The following is a 19,021-nucleotide window of genomic DNA, read 5'->3' on the forward strand; positions in this document are numbered from 1 at the left end:
TCTCCCCCCCTTTCCCCGTCGCGATATAACCTTCGTGGTTGAAAACGACGTTAAACACCAAATAAAGAAAACAAGGCGATTCGTTTCACAAGAGAAGCACTGTGCCTTTATTGAAAGGAGACTCTGTTTTCAATAGCAGTGTTTGTGTTCCTTGTCCTAAAGTATCGCCGGTGGCACCTGCGTTTCGTAAACTGCTAAAAGCTGATGTCATTTTTTTGCGGGCTGCACTGCGATTCAGTGTTGTGGGTTTTTTCTGCTGGAGCTATAGGTCTGGTCTGTCTGCATTGAACTTTTTGTGTCAGATTTGTCGATACGGATCGGGAGCTTTGGATTAATTGTTGGCTGTGTTTATTTCATCGTGCTGGACTTCATCAGTTGTTGACCAAGGTGGTTGCATAAAGTGCGGACAGTCCGAGAGGTGTTTTTTTAGTGGCCAGCAGTTTCGTCAGTATTTTCCTGTCCACTTACTTATCTTGTGCCTGTGTTCCATTATCACTGCATGATATCGATGACACGCAACAATATTTAAATCCAAAAACAAATAGACTAGCTACCAACGTTCCAAAATTCAGAATACAAAAAATAAGAAAGGTTTGTTATTCGAACGTTTAATTAATACAAAACAAAACGTTACAGTCACTGATTTTCGGCCCAGCGGTCTTTTAAGCGGACATAGAGACAAACACTTAGAATACAGAAAATAACTCATCTGACAAATAGTCCAGAAGCTCGTTCGGAAGACACAAGCCACACAATACTTATAGTCGCTTACTTACTTGAAGCTGCAATCTATGTTCATGGCGCCGGGGTTACACTATTTTGTAAACAACTGAAAATAATGTTCTGTTGCTTCGTGTCGATATCGAATATTTTTGCGGTTCTACTTTCATTCCAGATGTAATCTGTTAAAGACTTGATTTTAACCGAGCAAGGTATCCATCATACTCTAATAACCCAGTCACATTTTGTTGTTATTGATGAATCCCCTCCTCACCTCTTTAGAGTTTGTTCCGAAGACTTGACCATTTTATTACTTCCATTCTCGCTGTGTTTTAAAATCTTTAAATCCTTTTTCCATGACGGCCTGTACGTGTGCGACTTCTGTTGCTAATGACTTTGCACTTGACTAATTAAGATTGCATGTGCGGCTCTTTAACCGATCAGAGTTGCGTGAAATACCGTGATGACATTTTCCTGTTCTCCCGGCGATCCTTGTATTTGCCAACCCGGTGTAACACGATAAAATTACTCCCATGAGATTTTTACTCTGGAGTAAACATTTCGTACGAAAATGTTACTCCCTTTACGAAAAAAACTACTCCCCCATAACACGAGAAAATTACTTCCAACGACAGGTGTGTTTCGAGTCATGTCGAAAATGTTACTCCCCTGACGAATAAATAACGAATAAATTATTCCACCCTAACACGAGCAATTTACTGCCCACGCCAGGTGTACGCAACTTTTACTCCCCTGTCCCCTGTTAGTCTTGGTGGTGGAAGGGGTGGAGGGAGGGTAGCGCGACATTTGTTTGCGCGAAATCTTATATTGATATTATTCCTTCGCCAGCATCACACTTTTGCGTTCGAGATTTTTACTGGACGAACAAATTTGGGGAGTCCAAATTTCGTGGAGAGAGTAATTTTTTCGCACCTTGGGGGAATTCTTTTCTCGTACGAAAGGTGTACTCGGAGTAAGAAGTTCGTACGAAATGTTTACTCCAGAGTAAATTTTTCGTGGAGTAAAAATTTCGTGTTACACCGGCTTTGGCAATTTGTCCGTAACCAAAGTCAGTGCAGAAACGTGATAGGCCCGTCAACACGACAGCAGATGTGTTTTCCTTCTTCCTTTTCTAAATTAGTTCCTTCTCGTTTTACGCGAAACTTTACCTCGACAGCTTCTACTGCTGATTTGTATTGAGCCAATTAATGCCGGCTATCTGGAATCCGTTCGACATAACATATTTACACTGCACGCTTTATTCTTCTGAAGTGTAAAGTATTTTGCTGCCGAAGTGGCTGATAAAAAAATTAAATGTCGACATCTGCTGAAGAGTGAAATATTGTGTAACTTTTTTTTAAATAACAAGAATGATTCTGGGCACCTTACTTCAATCTGAATAGACGCCATTTCTGCTGTATTATGAAGAATTGTCGAAAAGGCTCATTTTGACACCTTTTCTCAGGGCGGGGATGTAGCTCAGTCGGTAGCGCGCTGGATTTGTATCCAGTTGGCCGCTGTCAGCGTGAGTTCGTCCCCACGTTCGGCGAGAGATTTATTTCTCAGAGTCAACTTTGTGTGCAGACTCTCCTCGGTGTCCGAACACCCCCGTGTGTACACGCAAGCACAAGACCAAGTGCGCACGAAAAAGATCCTGTAATCCATGTCAGAGTTCGGTGGGTTACAGAAACACGAAAATACCCTCCGAAAGCGGCGTATGGCTGCCTAAATGGCGGGGTAAAAAACGGTCATGCACGTAAAATTCCACTCGTGCAAAAAACCACTAGTGTACGTGGGAGTTTCAACCCACGAACGCAGAAGAAGAAGAAGAAGACACCTTTTCTCGTGAAGTGTGAAGTTGTGATAAAATTCTGATTTCATCATCTGTTAACGATTTTATCATTTATCTGTACACATGCAAGCCCCTTTGACATCTTAATCTGCTGAAGTGTGAGGTATCGTCAAACAGGATTTTCTGGATAATCTGCAAAGTCAGTTTCAATTCACACGTTTTCTGCTGAAGTTAAGTGTTAAGTGTGAGAAAGGCTGACACTTTTTTTTTTTTTTTTTTTTTGCAGTGAAAAATATCTTATAGACTTTCTGTGATCAAGTGTCAAATATTGTCAAGAAAATGTGACATATTGTCAAAAATACTGATCTATAGCCTACATCTAAAGTCAATTTGCATTGACTCGTACTTTTCTGCTTCAGTGTGACGTATTGCAAAAAAGGCTTGCTACGACATCTACAAAGTCAATCTCAGTTCACACATATTCTGCTTATTTGAACATTTGAAGTCAATCTACATTAAGAACTGTTCTCCTCAAGTGTGAGATATTGTCAAGAAAGTGTGGGACAAATTCTGATTTCTTCACATAAAGACAAGCTTCATTGACGTACGAGATTTTTCTGTCTTGAGGTGTTTGGTTTCCATCGAGTGACGAAGACTGACAGTGTTGTGTTTTTGGACATCTGTGGTGTAAATGACATAATTAGGCACACACAAAAAAATAGTCTGTTTACGGTAACATAGGCCAAAAAAAATAGGGTCGGTAGGTCGGGATTTATTTTTTATTTTTTTCTTCCAAAAAACCATAAGTTATTTTGCCCAAAAACAAAGACCTTTTTTTTTCTTCTTTTTTTTCCCAAATGCCAAAAAAAAGTCTAGGGTCGCGCGAAAAAATAGGGTCGGTCGGGATACTGTAAACAGACTAATTTTTTGTTGGCCTTATCAAGACCTGTGAAAGCAAGCTTCAGACTCCAGCTCTTGTGTACGCGGCCAGCTTCTCGGCTCAGTCCTGGTTTTTTTGTTCGGAGTTTTAAGGTAAGAACTGTTTTAGGATTACTCTTTGCTTGTGTTTCTGTGTGTTTTTCTCACTGTCGTATCTGTCCCTTCGTCCGATGGTGTCTCCTCCTGTTTTATTTCTTCTGTTTGTAAAAGGGTGAGCTCTTGTGCGTGTATATATATATATGTGTATGTGTGTGTGTGTGTGTGCGCGCGTGCGTTGGCGTGTGTGTGCGTGCGTGCGTGCGTACGTGCGTGTGTGTGTGTGTGTGTGTGTGCGCGCGTGCGTTGGCGTGTGTGTGCGTGCGTGCGTGCGTACGTGCGTGTGTGGGTGTGTGTGTGTGCGTGCGTGCGTGTGTGTGTATTCACTGGAGCTCGCTTGTGCATGTATGAATGTATTCATGTTCAGGAAGGAACATTCGTGTATACCTGAATACATAAGCTGGAATGCTGTCTTTTGACAAAACTAAGAGGTAGTCTCATAACCATGGTTGGTCGAAGGGGACCGAGATGTTAGAAACCTCGACTTCTTTTAGGCCAGCTCTTTGAGGGTGGTGCCAATCTCCTCTCCCTCGCTGCCTTCCCCTCCCCAGGCCATGTATATGCTTAGGTACCCAATTCCAACCCCGACCGCCAGCGTGAGAGGCAAGCGGTCTAACCACTATGCCACTCCGGCTCCGGCATTGTACCATTACTTGCTATTCAGACTTGGTCGTGTGACAGACGTTTTCTTCCACACGAGATTACGTTGATTGTCTAACGAAGCCGTAAGGCTGAGTTAGACATCAGCTAATCGAGTGTGGAAGAAAACTCTGTCACACGACCAAGTCGGAATAGCATTTATGTCTCACAGCTTCAACAGAGGAGAGAACAAACACGTTTTGCGTACTCAGGCTTGATAAACCTAAACACAGGAGCAGCCATTGTGGAGAGATCTACTTTTTGACGAAAGTGACCGAACAACTATGAATGACGTCTCGGTATATGTGAATGACGTCACAGTCATCGTCACAGTCTGTATCTTTTGAAGCATCGCAATCTTCATGACGTCTTTCTGTGTCTGCATCCGCGAAATGTTTGTTCTTTCCGGGATCTTTGTCATCTATGTTCATAACTCTGTCCTTCTAGGTTCAGACTAACAAGCCTCGTGACATACATATATATCTCGACATTCACTGGTCTTAGGGTTTTTGTTTTCAAAGAAGAAATAAACTTGCTTGAACACGGACCACTTCTCCGAGCAAAATCAACAAACCTAATCACTCGCATTTCATTTTCGACGTCACAGACATACGCTTGAAAAAGTAGGACCAATTGTATCGTGTTTGAAATTATAATGAATTCAATTTTTCTTGGGTTTCAACAAAAAGCAATGGTCTGGAAAAAAGAGAATACAATTCTGAAACGGCAATGAACGGTAATGAACAACAATAAATGAAATGAAAATACGCAAGTTCTCCCAACATCACAGCGATCTTTCCGACTTAGGCCTACGTGGGTCGACCGATTTCATTTTGAAAGGCGGGTAATGTGCGTAAGGTTTGTCAATCAAGGGTTTATTTATTGATAATGTTGATGGTGAGGGATTTGATCTGGCAGTTGGTGAAAGAATGTTGCTTGGAAGGAGGTTTGCAAGATCGATCTGCTCCGGGGTCATTGAACTCATTTTCGTCGGAGAAGATGTTGATCACTTCTTCTTTTGTGAAACCCCCCCACCCCCACCCCCCCCCCCCCCCCCCCCGTTAGGATAAAGGGCTCGCCTGCTCTGTGCCTCGGCCGACACATTGCCCTGAAGTGTGTTGGAGCCGCTCGGTTTGCACGAGATTCTTCTTCTTCTTTGACAGTTCATCCTCCGATACTGTAGCAGCTAGAACGTTTAATTTTTTTCACTTTCGAGTATGCGGACGACTGAACTTGAGAGAGAGAGAGAGAGAGAGAGAGAGAGAGAGAGAGAGAGAGAGAGAGAGAGAGAGAGAGAGAGAGAGAGAGAGAAAAATACATGTCGAGACATAGGTTTTTGTATGTGAAAATATAGTGGAACCCCCATTAAAGACTCCCACCCTCACCCCAATGATAACAAAATATGTTAAGACTTCCCCCTTTTCAGGACCTTGATTTGATAGATGTTCTGTTTAAAACATCTGCACAATAATGTACCCCCCAGTTTAAGACTCCCTCCTTTTTTAAGACCTGATTTTCTAAGATTATTAAAGACGGTCTTAATAGGGGGGTTTCACTGTACCGGAAAAGGAACTTCGTCTACCGGTCAGGCCTACCAGGTTTGACTGCATTTTATAGTTCTTCGTATTAGGTTAAGGCACAGAAAGTGGTTAAGGTGTGCTGTAGCTACTTTGCTATAATGTAGTTTAAGTTGCTGACGTACTTGTCTGCCATGCAATACTGGTTTGCATTGTACGTGGCGCGATGATTGATTACTGCAATTGTCGCCGTTGTCTGTGACTGCGAACAAGTTGCAAATGTGAGAGAACTATGCTGCACACGAGTGCGTGCGTGCGTAAGTGCGGCGTGCGTGTTTGTGTGTGTGCGTTCGTGCGTGCGGGTGTGTGTGTGTGTGTGTGTGTGTGTGTGTGTGTGTGTGTGTGCGTGCGTGCACAAACGGACACGTTAAAGAAAAGAGAAATCAGTGTTAGCTGCAAAACAGCGACAAGTGTTAAGTGCACATAATCAATGGACCATGGGCAAGCCATTGTTACGGTCACAGAAGGTTTTCATGTATCCCCTGTTACGGTGCGTCAAAAGCGGACAATAGGCCATTCAGTCGACAAGACATCAAAAGCGAAACGTTAGAAAATTGGATCAAGAGCTTCTACGGTTACGTTTAAAAATCGTTCACACTTCTGAGGTAGGACAATATAGTTTATTTTTGTATGCAGGAGCTTGCAGTATTGTGAGTTTGCCATTTAACAAATAGACTAACGCTTTTCTTTTTTTGCGGATAATTGCTACAGTTAATGTCATTTATCTGATGTCATACGTGTTAAAGAGTACGTAAGACATGAAAGTTAAAACTCTATGATAAAGCAGCTAGCTGTGAGAGATAATTGCTGTCCTAATTTTAAAGGGAGTGCATCTAAGGCGCCATTTTGAAAAGTGTTCCAACGTTTTGGACCTATACAAATTCAAGGGACATTTGATGTACTGTCATTTAGAAACACTTGCAATGATTTGCTTAAAACTAATCAGAAACTATGCCAAATAATTAAATGAATTTTAATCAGCACGCGGTTTGCTTCGCCCAGTTCTCCTGTGTCAGGAGTCCAGACTTCCGTTCGTCATCATACTTCATTTAGTCCTCATAGCTACCCGTTCGTCATCATACTTCATTTAGTCCTCATAGCTACCCGTTCGTCATCATACTTCATTTAGTCCTCATTGCTACCCGTTCGTCATCATACTTCATTTAGTCCTCATAGCTACCCATTCGTCATCATACTTCATTTAGTCATCATAGCTACCCGTTCGTCATCATACTTCATTTAGTCCTCATAGCTACCCGTTCGTCATCATACTTCATTTAGTCCTCATTGCTACCCGTTCGTCATCATACTTCATTTAGTCCTCATAGCTACCCTTTCGTCATCATACTTCATTTAGTCCTCATAGCTACCCGTTCGTCATCATACTTCATTTAGTCCTCATTGCTACCCGTTCGTCATCATACTTCATTTAGTCCTCATAGCTACCCGTTCGTCATCATACTTCATTTAGTCCTCATAGCTACCCATTCGTCAAAGGAGATTGGATTGAGGAAGTCATACTAGAGTCTTGCAAACGCATGCACATTCCGTGCCATACAGGGCTAAAACGCTTTGCATTACATAAACAAACACACTTACCGTTGGAGAATATAATCGTCTGAACAGGCTACCAAACACAGCATTTAGAATTATAAAATATAACCTTCCTCGTGTGTGTTGTCATCAATTCAAAAACCAAAAGGAACTCTGTAGCTCAATTTCAATCTGTACGTATCTAAAGGAACACCCAGGGGCGAAAGGTAAGACACAAATTATGACTGGCGCAAACAGGCGTCACATTGAGAATTATAGCCTGGAATACCCACTCAAAACACAGCCGTTTTCAATGTGAGTAACCGTTGAGCGCTCACACGTTTATAATTAAGGTATTCGTGGTGTGTGGTCATATAATTACAACCTGATATATATGTATAACGCTTGGGGCGATAAGAGACAGCTTTTCTTTGCTAGATTATATCACTTAAATATCACTGAGCAATCTTGAAAGTATATTCTGGTCAGTGGCCGGTAGGCATCGCAAGCAGACCAATCAGAGTGGTCGAAAAGGTCGAGACTTTGATTCAAGGCAGTACTTGACCGACGCTGTCAGACGAACCATTGATCTATCACGCAAGAATAGCCCTGCCAGTAGCAATCACAGGCTGACCAGTCCGGATGGTCAGAAAGGCCGGATTCAGCCCAATATCAGACCCTCCCTGTTGCTCTGCCATCGACAAGTTGCGGAGAAAACGACCGAACACTCGATACGGAACAGAGACAGACCCGTCATTCTTCTCGTGTCAAGGTGCCGGTGTAACACGAAATTTTTACTCCACGAAAAATTTACTCCGGAGTAAATATTTCGTACGAAATTCTTACTCCGAGTACACTTTTCGTACGAGAAAAGAACTCCACACGGCACGAAAAAATTACTCCCTCCACGAAATTTTTATTCCCCATTTTTTTTACTTCCAGTAAAAATATCGTACGCAAAAATGGGATGCGGGCGAAGGGATAATGCCAATAAGTGATCTCGCGCACACGAATGTCGCGCTACCCTCCTTCCACCCCTTCCACCACCAAGACTAACAGGGGACAAGGGAGTAAAAATGTCGTACACCTGGCATGGGAAGTTAAATTGCTTGTGTTTGGGTGAAGTAATTTATTCGTTATTTATTCGTCAGGGGAGTAACATTTGTGTACGAAATGTTTACTCGGAACTCACCTGTCTTGGGGAGTAATTTTCTCGTGAAATGGGGGAGTGCCTTTTTCGTAAAGGGAGTAACTTTTTCGTACGAAATATTTACTCCGGAGTAAAAATCTCGTGGGAGTAATTTTCTCGTGTTACACCGGTGTAACGTCAGGTTTTAGCCTGTCATTAATTGGGCGAAGTCGACTTAGCACTGAGGTTTCGTTATTTGATAACGACTTGGTGAAGTCAACTTCTGGCTCAATTATAAGGACGGGCTTTAGGGACGCTACTGAGTTCGTACCCCGAGGACCGTTCCATGAATGCTAGCAGGGCTCGACCGTGTGCATGGGAGGAAGGGGCTTCCAAAATGAGGCAAGGGTACAGGGGCTGTCTAGGTGTGGGGTCTGGGTGCTGTTGGAATCTAGCATTTGAAAGAGTTATTTTAGGTCACTCCTTGAGAAAAGAAAAGGTACATTTACCAGGGGGCTTCTGGAAACCAGCACACCCCCTCCGCCCCTACCCATAGATCCAGCTCTTGGTAGAATGGATGTGACACCGGCAGTCTGAGACGAAAAAATGCATGTCAAATTTGTTTCGGTTCCGTACTGAATATTGGATCGTTGTCACCGAAACCACTTCAAAGACAATAAGACTGATGTTAAAGGACGAATAAATTCGGCGGTCAGAGGCGCAGAGTCTTTGATGCAACTCGGGGCCGATGACAGGCCATGTACATCACCGTCCAGATATTACGACCGGTTCCCTCCCTACAATTACCATATATCATCACCTCGGGATTATTTCTGATTTCGACCTTTTCAGTATGGGAATAAGGGGGTGCGTGTCACTTGCTTGGCTGGGGGAGAATGGTCGTGGTTTGGGGCAGGGTCGGGGGTGGGTGGGGGTGGGTAGACTGATGTGGAATGGGGGCTGGGGGGTTGGATGTGACAAACTATGATTGCAGTTTCAGTGCAGTATGCCTGCACATATTTAGGATTCCATGGCATTAAAACAACAAATGGGATGAAAGTAGCTTGTTTCAGTCAATATTATAATATGGCTTGTTGACATACCACGTTTTTTAGAGTCGGTCCGAGGGTACCATATCTCGTCTTCAGTTGCATCTTCATCGACCGAGGCCGCAGTCTCTCTCTCTCTCTCTCTTTGTCTCCCTCTCCGTCTTCCCTCTTGCTGACAACACACACACACACACACACACACACACACACACACACACACACACACACACACACACACACACACACAGATTGTTTACAAGGCATGATCTTTTCCGTGCCTTGGTTATTGGATTTTACCAGACTTATTGTAGTCTGAATCCTCATCGGTCACCTTCTGGTTAGAGCCAGAAAGTACGCTCGTATCTCTTCCGTTTGCCTATACATGACCACGCCAGCTTCAGGAGCATTCGTTATAGAGAGATTCCCCTGTGTACAATTGGAGAGGACGTAGAGGAATGGGGATATAGGTGGGTGTAGGGGATGGGGATATGTGTAGGTGTGGGTGTGGGTATATGGGGTCTTGGTGGAAATCAATCAATTGGGTGAAATCTGGGTATGTGGGTCGGTAAAAGTGTACGGGCGGGAGTGGAGTGGAGTACGTGTCCACCTCACTGTGGGAATTGGGGTTTGGGGTTGCAAGAGTATCGGAGAAAACCGATTATTTGGGAGCAACTGGGAATCAGTCGGTAAAAGTGCACGGGGGCGGATTGTCGTGTCCACCTCACTGTGGGAATTGAGGTTTGGGGTTGCAAGAGTATCGGAGAAAACCGATTATTTGGGAGCAACTGGGAATCAGTCGGTAGAGCAGTTGAACCCCCCGTACGTTTTAAGACCCCGAAATTGAAGACACCTTCCCTTTGAATACTTCCCTTGCTTTCTCAGATATATATTCCAACATTATCTCAGTAAATGTACCCCCATTTTAAAACTCGGCCTTTCTAAGACCTAATGTTCTCAGATTTCAGTGAGTCTTAAAATGCACGTTCCACGGTAGGGGTGTCGGTGGAAACCGATCATTTGGAGAACAGAAACAGGGCATCAGTGGGTAAAAGTGTAAGGGATTGTAGCCCATGTCCATTTTACTGAGCAGAAGTGTAGGTGGGGGTGGGGGGGGGGGGGGGTTGAGGTGTCGGTAGCAACCAATCATTAGTAGGGAAACAAGGCATCAGTCGGTTAAAGTGTAGTGGAGCGTGATGTTCACTTCACTGAGCAGGCCGCGTGCAAATCACGTTCGTCCAGCTAATAAAGGTCGATGGCTAGTGCGTGTATAAGAAGCCATGGAGACTTCAGCCAAGCGAATAGAGAGGAAAAGTGTTGAGGCCACGAAAAGACAGTTTTCTGCGTTGTGTTGTGTTGTGTTTTGTTGTGTTGTATTGGGCTGTGCAGTGTTGTTTTGATCAGCATTCGAGACACAATCTGAGCAATCCAAAGAATGTCAAAAGGGGTGAAATCAGCAATACATGAAAATCGTTTTTAATTAGATCCTATACACGGGTTGATCGTATGTCTAGTATGTTTCAGTCCTCCCAATCTTCCCGTTACCTTTTATCTGTCAATCTCGGCGACTTCATTTGCTTTCTAATAAATTATTTCAAGCAAGCAACATTTAGATATCCTTTCATTTTATGAAAAGCTGTCGAAGAGTTGGTCCGACAACGTCAAGGATTGGACTCAGCTGAGCTTCCCCGACCTACTGGTGATAGCCCCCGACAGAAATGCATGGAGAAGGGTCTCTGCCTCCTCAGCCCTCATGTCCCCCCGACGACTGTCCCAGTCTGGGGATTTATGATGATGATGATGATGATGATGATGATGATGATGATGATGATGATGATGATGATGATGATGTCAGGTGAGATCAAGCTGCATTTGGTTCACTCCTTCCATCATGTTCTCTTTTTGGGGCTAGGTTTGGCGACTTCATGGGAAACCCCGTATGTAGGACAGATAGAGGGTTGGAAGATTTTCCCTTGCTGAACACACACACACACACACCCTCTCTCTCTCTCTCTCTCTCTCTCTCGCTCTCTCTCTCTCTCTTCTCTCTCTTCTCTCTCTCTTACCTCCTGCTGACAACCGAAATGGATTGCTTCGGGATTAAAGCTTGGCAAAGCGTACCTGAATGGGAAAAATAACATCTGATACATGGCCGCCACGCAACGTAACACAGGCGAGTCTCATTCATGATATGCTGTCCGCTGCTTGCCCCCCCCCCCCCCCCCCCCTGGCTTGGGTTTGTGGCGTGCTGACAACATTTTGTTGCCCTGCTTCAAATAATGGCTTCGTCCGAAGAAGCACGGTGGGAGAAATGGACGTTGTGATCGATGGTCCGGGTCAGACGGGTGAGGAGCGGATATTACAGGAATACATTTTTCCTCTTCCCCCCTTTGCCTCCCGCCTTGCTGCCATTCATCCCACAGCCTCGTTTTCGCTGTTCCAAGTTGCTGACTTCTGCCCGCCAGCGTTTCCGGTTGCCTCGTTATCGTTTTCTGGTGAATATTGCGCGACTGTCCATTTTTAGTCCACGTTATGTGTTTCCCTTCAATGTGTGTGTGTGTGTGTGTGTGTGTGTGTGTTTGTGTGTCAGTGTGTGTGTGTGTTTGTGTGTCACAATGTTTGTGTGTGTGTCAGTGTCAGTGGGTGTAGGTGTATGTATGTATGTATGTGTGTGTGTGTGTCGGTGTGTGTGTGTGTGTGTGTGTGTGTGTGTGTGTGTGTGTGCCACGGTGTATATGTGTGTGTGTGTGCGAGTGATTGCGTGCGTAAGTGTGTGTGTGTGTGTGTTTCCGTCAGTCTGTCTGCGTGGGGGGTTGTCTGTGTGTCTGTATCAGTCGATCTGTTCTCTGAGGTTGCGACAACTGGATGTCAAAAATCATATTCTGAGCCTCATTCCACATATCTCGCTCAAACTCTCGAACAGGAAGGCTGCGTCTTTCTGTCCATTCACCCGTATAGTCTGTCTGTCCGTCCTTTGGTCAGTCTTTGCACCCGGACGTGTTTGTCCTTCTGTTTGTATGTCTGTCCCCACCCCATAACGCCCACAACCACACATCCCCCCCCCCCCCATTCGCTTGCCGACCCCCCCCCCCTTCAAGCCCTTCTTCTCCTCAAGACATATATATGTGACCCTCCACCACGGAATGAGTCGGATATATATCACCTCGCGCGGTTCTGCGCTAGGCCTAATATACGTCCGGGGGATGTCAGGTATCAGTGTGAGGGTCACATTAGTCACAGGCTTATAACTCAAACAGTTTTCGCTCTTTTCTACAACGGTTTTCACCACTGGATAGAGCATAAAAAAACTCTTTAAGAAAATGTAAAAATATAAAAATCATGCATAGGTGACATGCAACTTATTCTGTGGTGGAGGGTCACATGTATAAGCCATAATCCGTATGGCCAAGCAAACAACACGTAAACTGGTTCATTTTTGCGCTGTGGGATTCGATGCAATATTGTCAATCCCTCCGACGCTTCCCAGGTATAATGCTCAAAATGATACTTGATTAACATTTTTTGACCCCCGCCTCGTATTTTGAAATGAAACGCATATTCTGAGAAATTTCCCCAGCGCAGCACCTTCTTTTCTCAAAGTTTCTGAAATATGAAATGAAAGAAAGAAAAGTAGAGGGCAAAAAGCATACATCAAACATTCATCGATTGCATGTTCTGATAAATCCCCATAGGGCAGAGTCTCCCTTTGTCTAAGTTTCACCAAAATGAAACGAAATAAAGAAATAAAGGAATAGGGCGAAAAGCATACATCAAACTTACATCCGCCTCCGCCTTCAGTCTTTTTTGCTTCTCCGTTCATGTTTTTTCAGAGCCTTGTACGTTTTGTCTGAGCGGCTTTACCAACGTTTTACCAAAATGAACCAAAATAAAGAAATAAAAGAAGAGGGTGAAAATCATACATAAAACATACATTGACGTTCGTCTGCATTCTTTTTGCGTCTCCGGTTATGAATTTTTGCTACATGAAATGCATCAGGATTCATTCCTTCCAACAAGGTGTTTTTTTTCTCAATGATTCCCTAATCCTAGTGCTATTCCTTTGCAAATCCGAATTTCGTCAGGCATTACATTTTTTTTTATGTCCGTCTCTCGAGATCGGTCTCTCGCTTTCTGACTCTCTTTCTGTGTGTGTGTTCTTTCAAGATTGCGTCGGCACTTACGCTTCAGTGCGGGTCCTGAAATGCACTATACATGCATGCATCCGTTTCCTCTTTCCGAATTTGTCGTCTTTCTTTTCTCGTTCTCTTTCTTAGGAACCCTTCTCAACCTCTATGCATTTTTCTTGCCCTTTTCTGGAAATGGAATAATCTTGCATGCATCTCTTCGCCATTGCCCTCAAAGTAAAAACCGGACAGCTGGTTTTTTTTTCTCCATTTTATTTTCTCCATCTTTTCCATTTTGTATTGTTTTGTTAAAGTGTTCCTGCGCCGTTCCCTTTCCTCACTCGATATGTATGGTAATCTGATAGAACTTTGTGAAGTACATTTGCATGTACGCTTTACTTCGAGACCTTGCTAATAATTATGCGCTTCAACCTTACTTTTCTTAACCCTACAGACATTTTCAATACATTCGAATGTTCGTCCCGCTCTCACTAAACCAAGTCTCTACTTCTAAGTCTTTATATTTATATTTACAGTTTAAAATCGTTAAATGAGTAAAGTTGCTTTTTGTCTTGCTTATGCATCCAAGTTCGACGAAAGAGCTAGTGGCGAGAACCTGTCTCAATTCATTCCAATTCCATTCGTCCATTCTCACGTCCATTCTCACGTCCATTCTCAAGTCCTCCGCTCAAGGTTGGTTTTTAAATCAAGAGCTCTTCAGGATAAAATAAAAAAAAATAAAAAAAAAAGAAGTAGAACGTGTCATTGCCCTGGGATGATTCTTCGAGAGCGAAGGGGGGTTTCAAGCAAGAAATTAACTAATTAACACCTGCCACCCATGTGCCTCCACTTCGCATTGACATTCCCCCTTTCCCCTCCCTCTTTCTCCCGCCCCCAACCCGCTTTACTCGGCAGATTTTTTGTTTCCTAAAAAGCTATCAAAGTTGCACGGTTGGTTTGCCGACTTAAAAAGACATATTTTTCTTGTCTTTCTCCTCGAATTCTTTTGTTGTATTAAGTTAGAAGCAGTGTAATTCTTCTGCAAACTACCTGGAACCACCCATGAGAAAACAATGGGGTAGGGGGAAAGGGAGAGCAATTATTGTTCAGAGTTGCAGATACCCTGTTAAACAAAACTATGTTTTAGGTTCGTTCACTTGGGGAAGTCAAGAGAACACACACACTATAAGCCGAAGGCTTGTTGTTTTCTTGTTTATAAATTTACCAAATGTCACGAATAATTAGACAGAAATAAAAGGTTGTTTAGACCAACACACACGCTGACACAAACTCTCAAATGAATGCACGTTAATTCTTGCTTCCCCCATCCTTCCGACACCCCTCCCCCTCTCTCACACACACACACACACACACACACACCCGTATACACACACAAGCACGTACACACACACACACACACACACACGCACGTACGCACACACACCACGTACACACAGACAGACAGACACACACACACACAGACACAGACACACACACATAGACACACACAGACACGCACACACCCACCCACATACCCTCCCTCAGAGCATTGGCTCTCCTAAATCACACTGAACTCTCTCAGACCCCCCCCCCCCCTCCTCTACCATGACACCCATCCCAACCTCACCCTCCCACTTACATACGCACGCTGTCCCCATGGACTGCATATTACTGCCTCCCACGCACCCACGTTCAAACAGCGCTAGCGCTACGGCGAAATCAGCAACGACAGCAGCAATATCTCTATCACCATCGCTGCCACCACCGCCACCACTACCGCCAGCCACCACTGACAACTACCTCCGCTTTCATTGGAACGACAGTCATCAATATTCCACATCTCTTCGTTTCTGGTTCCGTACGTCCAGGTGGTTTTTTTGCGCCTCAGCCTTTGCAGCAATTTTACCGGTGTCCTTTTTGTCTGCCAATCTGTCTGTCTTATCTGTGTCCTATTATATCTGTCTGTCTGTCTGTCTGTCTGTCTGTCAGGCTGCCTTTACTTCCATAGCCTCTGCACCATTTTTCCTGTGTCCTTTTTTGTGTGTCAATCTCTATATGTCTGTCTGACTGCCTGTCTGTCGTCCTTTACTTCTTCCGCCTTTGCAGATTTTTCCTGTATTCTTTTCTGTCAATCTTTTTCCGTCTGTCTGTCTGTCTGTCTGCCTGTCTGTCTGTCTCCATTTACTTTCTCAGCATCTGCAGCATTTTTTCCTGTGTCCCTTTTCTATCAATCCCTGTCTGTCTGTCTGTCTGTCTGTCTGTCTGTCTGTCTGTCTGTCTGTCTGTCTGTCTGTCTGTCTGTTGGTTTTCAACAGTCCGTCTAAGTGCTCGGTCGAGTCTTTGCTCTGCCTCAGCATCTGCATCATTTTTTCCTGGTGTCCTTTTCTGTCAGCCTCTATCTATATATTTATCTGTCTGTCTATCTGTCTGTCCGTCTTTCTGTATGTCTGCCTGCCTATCTCTTTCTGCCCGTATTTTTGCTGCCGAACCAAGTGCTCCGAGGAGTTTTTCACTGCGTCTGAGCCGCTTTGGCATATTTTCCGTTGTCCTTATCTGTCTTCCTGTTTGTCTGCCGGCTGTCCTCCATTTTTCACCAGTACGTCTCTATACCTCCGAATCTCTGTCTATCTGTTTGTGTGTGTGTCTGTCTGTCTATCTGTATCTTTCAGTGTCTGTCTGTCTGTCTGTCTGTCTGTCTCTCTCTCTCTCTCTTTCTGTCCTCACCTCTCTCTCTCTCTCTCTGTCCCAACCTCTCTCAGTCTCTCTCCTCACCTCTCTCTCTCTCTCTCTCTCTTTGCCCCAACCTCTCTCTCTCTCTCCTCACCTCTCTCTCTCTTTCTCTCTCTCTCTCTTTCCTCACCTCTCTCTCTCTCTCTCTCTCTGCCCCAACCTCTCTCTCTCTCTCTCCCTCTATATATATCTCTCTCTCTCCCTCTATATATCTCTCTCTCTCTCTCTCTCTCTCTGCCACACCCTCTCTCTCTCTCTCTCTCTCTCTCTCTCTCTCTCTCTCGCTCGCTCTCTGTCCCAACCTCTCTCTTTCAAAACTCGGTCGCCTCCTTTTTATTGCCCATACCCCGAAGCTCCGCTCGACGCAACAAGTCCTTCATTTTGTGGCGTCCTTTGGGTGGCTCGTTAGTCGTTATTTCCCCTTCTGATCTGAAAGCAATCCCAAGTGCTTTTGATTTTCGTGCAGATAAGCTCCCCGTGTCTGTCTTTTTGTTGTTGTTGTATCTTTAAGTGTGTCTGTCTTTTTACATTTAGTCAAGTTTTGACTAAATGTTTTAACATAGAGGGGGAATCGAGACGAGGGTCGTGGTGTATGTGTGTGTGTGTGTGTGTGTGTGTAGAGCGATTCAGAGTAAACTACTGGACCGATCTTTATGAAATTTTTCATGAGAGTTCAGATATGATATCCCCAGACACTTTTTTCCTTTTTTCGATAAATGTCTTTGATGACGTCATGTCCGGCATTTTGTAAAAGTTGAGGCGGCACTGTCACACCCTTATTTTTCAATAAAATTGATTGAAATTTTGGCCAAGCAATCTTCGAGAAAGGCCGGACTTTGGTATTGCATTTCAGCTTGAAGGCTTAAAAATTAATTAATGACTTTGGTTATCAAAAATCTGAAAATTGTAATTGACATTATTTTTTTATAAAACGATCCAAAACTGCGTTTTATTCATCTTATTCTTCATCATTTTCTAATTCCAAAAACATATAAATATGTTATATTTGGATTAAGCACAAGCTCTGAAAATTAAAAATATAAAAATTATGATTAAAATTAAATTTCCGAAATCGATTTAAAAACAATTTCATCTTATTCCTTGTCTGTTCCTGATTCCAAAAACATATAGGTATGATATGTTTGGATTAAAAACACGTTTAGAAAGTTAAAAAGAATAGAGATATAAAAAAGCGTGCTATCCTCCTCATCGCAACTGCTACCGCGCTTTTCTGGATTGTTAATTTCACTGCCTTTGCCACGAGCGGTGGACAGACGATGCTACGAGTAAACGGTCTTGCGGAAAAAATGCAATGCGTTCAGTTTCATTCTGTGAGTTCGACTGAGCTTGACTAAATGTTGTATTTTCGCCTTACGCGACTTGTTTCAGAGCTGTCTCAGTGTCTCATACACTCTCTGTCTGTCCGTTTGTCTCCCTCTCTCTCCTCCACTCGTTTTGTCTTCGTCTGAGTTTGTCCGTTTTCTCAGTCTTCAGTATGACTGGCTGGTTGGTTGGCTGCTTTGGCGTCTGTCTGTCAGCAATCTCTGTGATTCCATTCTCAGCGTCAAATGGACTGTGCTAAGCTCTCTCCCCCTATTTCCCCTCGATACCTTTCTCTCGTTCCCTCTCGCTCTCTCTCCCTCTCTCTCAGTCTGTCTCTCTCTTTGTCTCTGTCTGTCTATATCTCTCTCGCTTTCTCTCTCTCTCTCTCTCTCTCTCTCTCTCTCTCTGTCTTAGTTTGTCTCTCTCTCTTTGTCTATGTCTCTCTCTCTCTTCTCTCTCCCTCTCTCTCTCTCTCTCTCTCTCTCTCTCTCTGCATGGAATGTTAGCACCAAGCACGTCTCTTTGCCCAGTGGTCTACCTCTTTGGCTCCCCCCTCCCCCCATCCCCTTCTCTCTTCGACATTCACTCCTTCAACCCCACCTACTCCAATACCTACGCTCACACCCCCCCCCCCCTCTTCCTTCCTAAAACGCCTTGAAGCCACGTTCAAAATGCATCGAGACTTAATTGCCACCGTGGCGTCATTTGGGGACTTGTTATTTCCACTCCGTAACCCCAAAGCAATCCGAAGTTTTTTTGATTTCTGAGCAGATACGCATCTCCGCGCAAACGGTTTCCCGCAGGGAGGACGTTTCAGATCTGTTTTACTCTCACATTAAGCGTTTGATACGAGAGGGTACGCTGCTAAATCTATCGAAAGGGGAAAGGACAATCGCTTTTGGCGGTGGGCAATGTACAGAAATGGGCGGTTAGGCCGGGGGAGGAAGGCTGACGAGATGACGGTGTTACAACATTTATCAACAAATGATGCTCCGCCGATTCGGAGATAAAGTTCAATGCGTACATACAGAAATATCTGACACAGATAGACACGGATAACATAAATGCAGGCAGGATAGCCTCAATTACCTCGTTCTACTTTCGCTCGCATGTCCATATTTAAAACAAATAAACAAACAACAACTCGTGTAAACCTTGCCTCACGCAGAGGGCCATTTAATATTCTCCATTTTGATTTTGGTAAGCGCGATCACTTGTGTACGCTGACTACGCTAGTGTTCATAAGGACAGAAAGGTATCTTTTCATCGGAACGTTAAGAAAAGCATCGCAGACAAAGACGTGAAACTTTAGCGAAATTTGTTTCTTGTTATGTTTTTTTGTCTTGCTTGTCTTAGTGTCAATTTCAGACGTC

The 19,021-nt window shown here is 44.0% G+C and overlaps 1 protein-coding gene across 5 annotated transcripts in view; it reads left to right on the plus strand.

Annotated features, from left to right (window-relative positions):
• The first annotated feature begins 227 nt into the window (after nucleotides 1–227).
• LOC138982607 (guanine nucleotide-binding protein subunit alpha-11-like) overlaps nucleotides 228–19,021 on the plus strand; it is a 113,048-nt gene continuing 94,254 nt past the window's right edge. The window contains exons 1-3 of one of the 5 annotated variants that reach the window (XM_070355935.1): nucleotides 228–387; nucleotides 2,932–3,116; nucleotides 3,457–3,544. The gene's annotated coding sequence lies outside the window, so the exon portion shown is untranslated. Of the gene's footprint in view, nucleotides 388–1,847; nucleotides 3,117–3,456; nucleotides 3,545–19,021 lie in introns of those variants that run through there. The other 4 variants (XM_070355934.1, XM_070355938.1, XM_070355933.1 and 1 more) reach the window with 4 other exon arrangements.

This window comes from Littorina saxatilis, linkage group LG12 (assembly GCF_037325665.1).
Source record: "Littorina saxatilis isolate snail1 linkage group LG12, US_GU_Lsax_2.0, whole genome shotgun sequence".
Lineage (NCBI taxonomy): Eukaryota > Metazoa > Mollusca > Gastropoda > Littorinimorpha > Littorinidae > Littorina > Littorina saxatilis.